This window comes from Balaenoptera musculus, chromosome 3 (assembly GCF_009873245.2).
Source record: "Balaenoptera musculus isolate JJ_BM4_2016_0621 chromosome 3, mBalMus1.pri.v3, whole genome shotgun sequence".
NCBI classification, from domain to species: Eukaryota; Metazoa; Chordata; class Mammalia; order Artiodactyla; family Balaenopteridae; genus Balaenoptera; species Balaenoptera musculus.
In genome coordinates this window covers 125,587,537-125,593,079 of record NC_045787.1, presented here as the reverse complement: position 1 = coordinate 125,593,079, position 5,543 = coordinate 125,587,537, and positions in this window count along the sequence as shown.

Sequence of the window (5,543 nt, the reverse complement as noted above, 5' to 3'; positions counted from 1 at the left end):
TTGGACCAGGAAAGACTGGCTCTGAATCTCTTCCTGGTGAGTCTGGGGCTACTTGTCTGGAATAACGAAAATGACACCCACAGAAGGGAAAGGGCAAAAGATGGGAAAAATGCAAGTCATCCCCGAAGCTCCCCTCCATCCCACCTCCATCCTCGTGGTTACGCAAGTCTTGCCTAAGCTGGCCGCTTGGGTTTCTGTCCCCGCAAGCGTCCTGACTGATACCCTCTTCTCAGTGCTCAGTTCAGAATCTTGATGGCTCAAGCTGTGCTTGAGGGTGCTCCAGATGCAGCCCTCTACATGGGGAGCCACCTGGACCCTGCAGCCGAACCGCTCAACCAAAAGCTCCCTCTGCTGCTCCCCAGGTCCTTAGCCAAGAGCCCAGACAGACCCTAAGGAAAATGTGACACTGGCTGGTCCTCTAATGAGAGAGTCAGCCAAGGAGGCTGGTGGTAAGGGCGGGTGGGAGGTGGGTTAGAGGGGAGAAGAGGGCAGGGGTTCTTCTGAGGACACTGTGGAGCTGGGAAAATGGAAGGGAGGCTGGAGGCCAGACCGGGGGAGGGGGGTAGGGGTGCCGGGTCGGGGTGGTAGGAAGAGGAAAAGGTGGAAAGAAAAACCCAGCAGAATTGTCAACGTTTAGATGGCCTTTCACAGGGTAATGGAGACAACACGTCTGTGGCCAAACATAAAGGCAATGTTCCTTCAGGTTCTAAGAGGAAATAACTCCAATTTTGTTTTCTGGGTAGGGAAAGGGGATGGAAAATGATGGGGAAAGGTGGTTTCAAGAGTAGGGTCCAGGCCATTCTGACCCCTTCATTCTTCAGAATCTCAAATCTGTGATCTGGGCCCATGGGAACAGAGCCCAGCTGGTTGTTTTTCTAAACAGGATCTGGGGAGCACACACTGGCCCCAGGATGAGGGCCACAGGGGTGGAGGTAGGGAAGTCCTAGTTGTGGACAATGGGAGAAAGTTCTGGATGGCCAGAGCAATGTATTATTTAGGGAATGACGGCAGGCCACAGGTGCCATCTTAGGTATAATCTTAGGAGGATAGGAAAACGACTTTGTAATCGTTTTCTATAGAGAAAATGGAAAGGTAATCCACTCTTTCCTCTTGCATGTTTTTTAAAATTAATTAATTACTTTATTTATTTATTTTTGGCTGTGTTGAGTCTTCGTTGCTGCGCACGGGCTTTCTCTAGTTGCAGTGAGCGGGGGCTACTCTTCGTTGCAGTGCGCGGGCTTCTCATTGCAGTGGCTTCTCTTGTTGTGGAGCACGGGCTCTAGGTGCGGGGGCTTCAGTAGTTGTGGCTCGCGGGCTCTAGAGTGCAGGCTCAGTAGTTGTGGCGCATGTGGGATCTTCCCGGACCAGAGCTTGCACCTGTGTCCCCTGCATTGGCAGGCGTATTCTTAACCACTGAGCCACCAGGGAAGTCCCTCTTGCATGGTTAATTGCATTTTTCTTTTTAGTTTCTGATAGTTAGAATGCATAAAACGTGGGACTTCACACAGGGATGTACTCACTGTTTGTGGTACTACTCCAGGTTTGTAGAGTACAGACACAGGTCTTCTGGCAAATTCTATTCCACATGTGTATTAGTTTACCAGGGCTGCCATAACAAAGTAACACAAACTGGGTGGCTTAAACACCAGAAATGTATTGTATTATTGTCTCCCATTTCTGGAGGCTAGAAGTCTGAAATCAAGTGTCCGCAGGGTTGCTCCTTCTGAGGGCTGTGAAGGAGAATCTGCCCAGGCCTCTCTCCTGGCTTCTGGTGCTCTGCTGACCATCTTCTGTGTTCCTTGGCTTGTAGATGCTGTACCCCAATCTCTGCCTTCATCTTTACCTGGGGTCTTCCCTGTGTTTGTGTCTCTGTATCCAACTTCCCCTTTGTATAAGGACACTGGTCATATTGGGGTAGGTCCCATCCTATTGACCTAATTTTAACTTGAGAACCCCTATAACCCGTTTTTCCAAATTAGGTCACATTCTGAGGTACTGGGGATTAGGGCTTCAACATATCTTTTTGGAGGGACACAATTCAACCCACTGACAACATGATATTCATCAAAAGGAAGTAAAAGGTTATGGTGCATTTCTAATTGTATGAACTGTTTTATAGAGAATATTGCTGACAGGAAATAACTTCCATTTTGTCTAAGTATCTCTGAGCACCAAATCCTCTACTTACAATTGGACAGGCCTGATGATTGGTAGAATTTTCCACAGCCTAGTTTCTGGTTCCTTAAATTTCAAACTTCACTTATTCAGACACATAGTTCTGTTGCCAGATACCGGGGACACGTTCGCATCACTGTGTGAGCTCTGAGCCTGCACCTTTGGACAGGTGAACTGGCTCAGTGGACAGAAAGAGGGTCCCGAAAGCTTTTACATACAAAGACAGCTGACTTAACTATACATGGAACCTACACAGCCACCAAATGCAGACTAAATGTTTTCCCAATTCACCTTCCCCTTAGCCAGACCCCAAAATGCCACAGCCATTCTAAAGCCATCTGACAGGAGGAAAATATGACAGTGAGGAAGGAGGTCAGAGTGGAGTCAGTGATCTCAACCCTTTGCAGTTAAAATGACTTGTGCAAATGTTACAGAAGCATATGACCATGTGAACACATTGCTGGGGCCCCTCCCGGGGCTTAGGGAAGGGCCCGTGCCAGCAAGGGATCCTGAAGCTTATGCTGTACTAGTTTTATGGTCAGTCTGCCTCAGAATGGGCACCACTCTCCATCTTAAAAAATCCCACAAACATTCATTTGAGAAAAACGTATTCATCTACTATATGCCAGACCCTGTGCTAGACACGGATGAGGCAGAGACAGATAAAGCAAGCTGAGCGCAAATCCAACTTCTAGACATCACAGCCTCCCTGAGGGACCCAGCCCTGGAGAGACTGGGTTTTCCCAGGCGTGAGTCATTGGATAAAGTAGAAAAACTAGCCACAGCTTAGGCCCGAAAGTGGGGCCCTTCCCTTTGAAAAATGTAGTGAAAACTCCTGGGAGAAGAAGCCTCCTCCCAGATTTTTCCTCCCAAGATAATCTTGTTGCTGGAGAGCCTTTAACAATCAGAGTTCCAGCTCAAAAGGAGAAGCTGTCCATTAAGCCAAGAGCGTGGGAGTCAAATCCCCCAAGTCAGATCTCAGAGCCATGCTCCTCCCAGGAAACTGTCACCTGCCTGGAGCTCTGAACCCAGGCGACCAGAGCCTCAGCCTCTGCGTCCAACCTCTGGCCTGGGCCCAGAACCTTCTTGCTTTGACCTGGGATGAGCAGAAACTCATGACTCCCTAAACCAGTCCTGCTGGTAACTGACAAGTCCCAGCTGCCTGCCTCAGCTCCTGCCCAGCTTCACTCAGGGTCTTGGTCCTCTAAATCATCTGAAGGACACATACTTTGGGGCGTCCCCCTCCCCGAGCCTCAGTCTCTTCATATGTGAAGTGAGATGACAATAGACTATTAACTCCCAGAGAGCCTGGTGTTATCCTCTCCACCACTGTAGCCTCAGGCCAGCTGAGTGGATGGCAGTAAGTGTTTGTTGAGTGAATGAATGGGATAAAGAGATCCTTGACTTCTGTGTGGAGGAGCAATAGCTGGTACTTGTTCAGGTGCAAGTGACAGACATCAATGCAAACTGGCATGAGGAAGACCGTATTGGTTCACGTCACTCACATCCAGGGGGGTTCTAGCTTCAGGATTCGCATGCTCAGATGCTGTTATTATGGGTCCGTCTGCCTCTGCCTCTGCCTCTGCACTTTGCTTTCCTCTCTGTCAGGATTAGCCCCAGGCAGGTCCAGGCTTATATTTCAGCAGAAAAGAGACGCTCTTGTTCTCAAAAATTCAAACAAAAATCTCAGACTCGAGTCTCATTGGACAGACTTGGACCCCTTGTCCATCCCTGAACTAATCACTGTGGCAGAGGGACATCTGATGCTCCGATTGTCCAAGCCTGTCCCTGGAGTTGACACCAGTGGAGAGGAGTAATTCTGCAAAGGGAAATCTGGGTTCTGCTTCCAGGAGAGGGGAAGTGGCTCCAAGGCAGACAGCAGGTGCCCACCACAGCACTCACCTGTTGTCTGAACATTTAGGCAACTCTTCCCCTCTCTGAGCTCAGTCTCTTCATGTGTCATTGATGATAACACCGACAAAAGCCCTGCCCTTCTTCATATCCTAGAGCTTTTGTGGGGTCCAAATGAGACCCCACAAAAATGATAACAGCTAACATTTATTGAAGCACCACTAGGTATCTGGCCCTGTGCTAAGTAAACCTTTTACACTTTTATTTTATTTTATTTTTTATGAATTTATTTTATTTATTTATTTTTGGCTGCATTGGGTCTTCGTTGCTGCACGTGGGCTTTCTCTAGTTGCGGCGAGCGGGAGCTACTCTTCACTGCGGCGTGTGGGCTTCTCATTGTGGTGGCTTCTCTAGGCATGTGGGCCTCGGAGCACGGGCTCTAGGCATGTGGGCCTCGGTAGTTGTGGCGTGCAGGCTTCAGTAGTTGTGGCGCACGGGCTTAGTTATTCCACAGCACGTGGGATCTTCCTGGACCAGGGATTGAACCCGTGTCCCCTGCATTGGCAGGCGGATTCCTAACCACTGCGCCACCAGGGGAGTCCCTACGCACTTATTTTAATATTTACAACAATCTATTTTACTGATGAGAAGCCGGTTGAGAGCATTTCCAGGGCTTGTACACTGTCACACAGCTAGCAAAGGTGGAGCTGGGGTTTAAAGCAGTGCCCTCAAGCATGAAGTTATATATAAACTATAAATAATTTTACAAGCATAAGGGATTATTAGTAATGGTCTGTACTGTTAATAATAGTAATTTTTTAAAACCCTGAAAGGGAAATTCAAATAAATTCAGACTAATATTTGTTTAGTACCTACTATGGGCTGATCACTCACCAGGGGCTCAGAAGGAGACACATAAATAACTGTGAAACAGGCAGACTGTGATCTAATAAAGCCATAAGCACGCCCCAGGGGAGTGTGGGGAGCAAGAGATAGACTCCACGTGGGGAGGGGAGGGGTGAGGGAGTCTGGAAAGGTCTCTTAGAAGAGGTAGGATTTGAGCTGAGCTTTAAAGATGAAAGGACTTCAATAAAGGGAGGAAAGAGAAAGTCAACTTTATAAGGGACCTGGAAGGATCTGAAGACCCGGAACAGAGTTCCTGGATAAGAGTTAAGCATTTCTTTGCAAAATAACTTTCACACCAGCAGGAGCTTCAAAAAGTGATCGACTAAGTGGAGGGCCACAGTTGCCATGGGAACAGAGGCAAGCTTCATTCTTGTCATTAGTGAGCATCCCTGCCTTCGAGCTGTCGAGCCAAGGCCAGGAGGCAGCGGGGGCTGCATTGTGCTGTCCCCGAGAAGAAACAGCCCAGCAAGATTGCTGCCCTGAGAGGCTGACTCTTGTTTCACAGGGAAGCAGAGCTGACAGGTGACATCTGGGTCTGAGAAGATAGACAGCCAGGGGAAGCCTCTGTCATGAAGGGCTTTGGAATATCCTGAAGCTACTGGAGCCAGCAG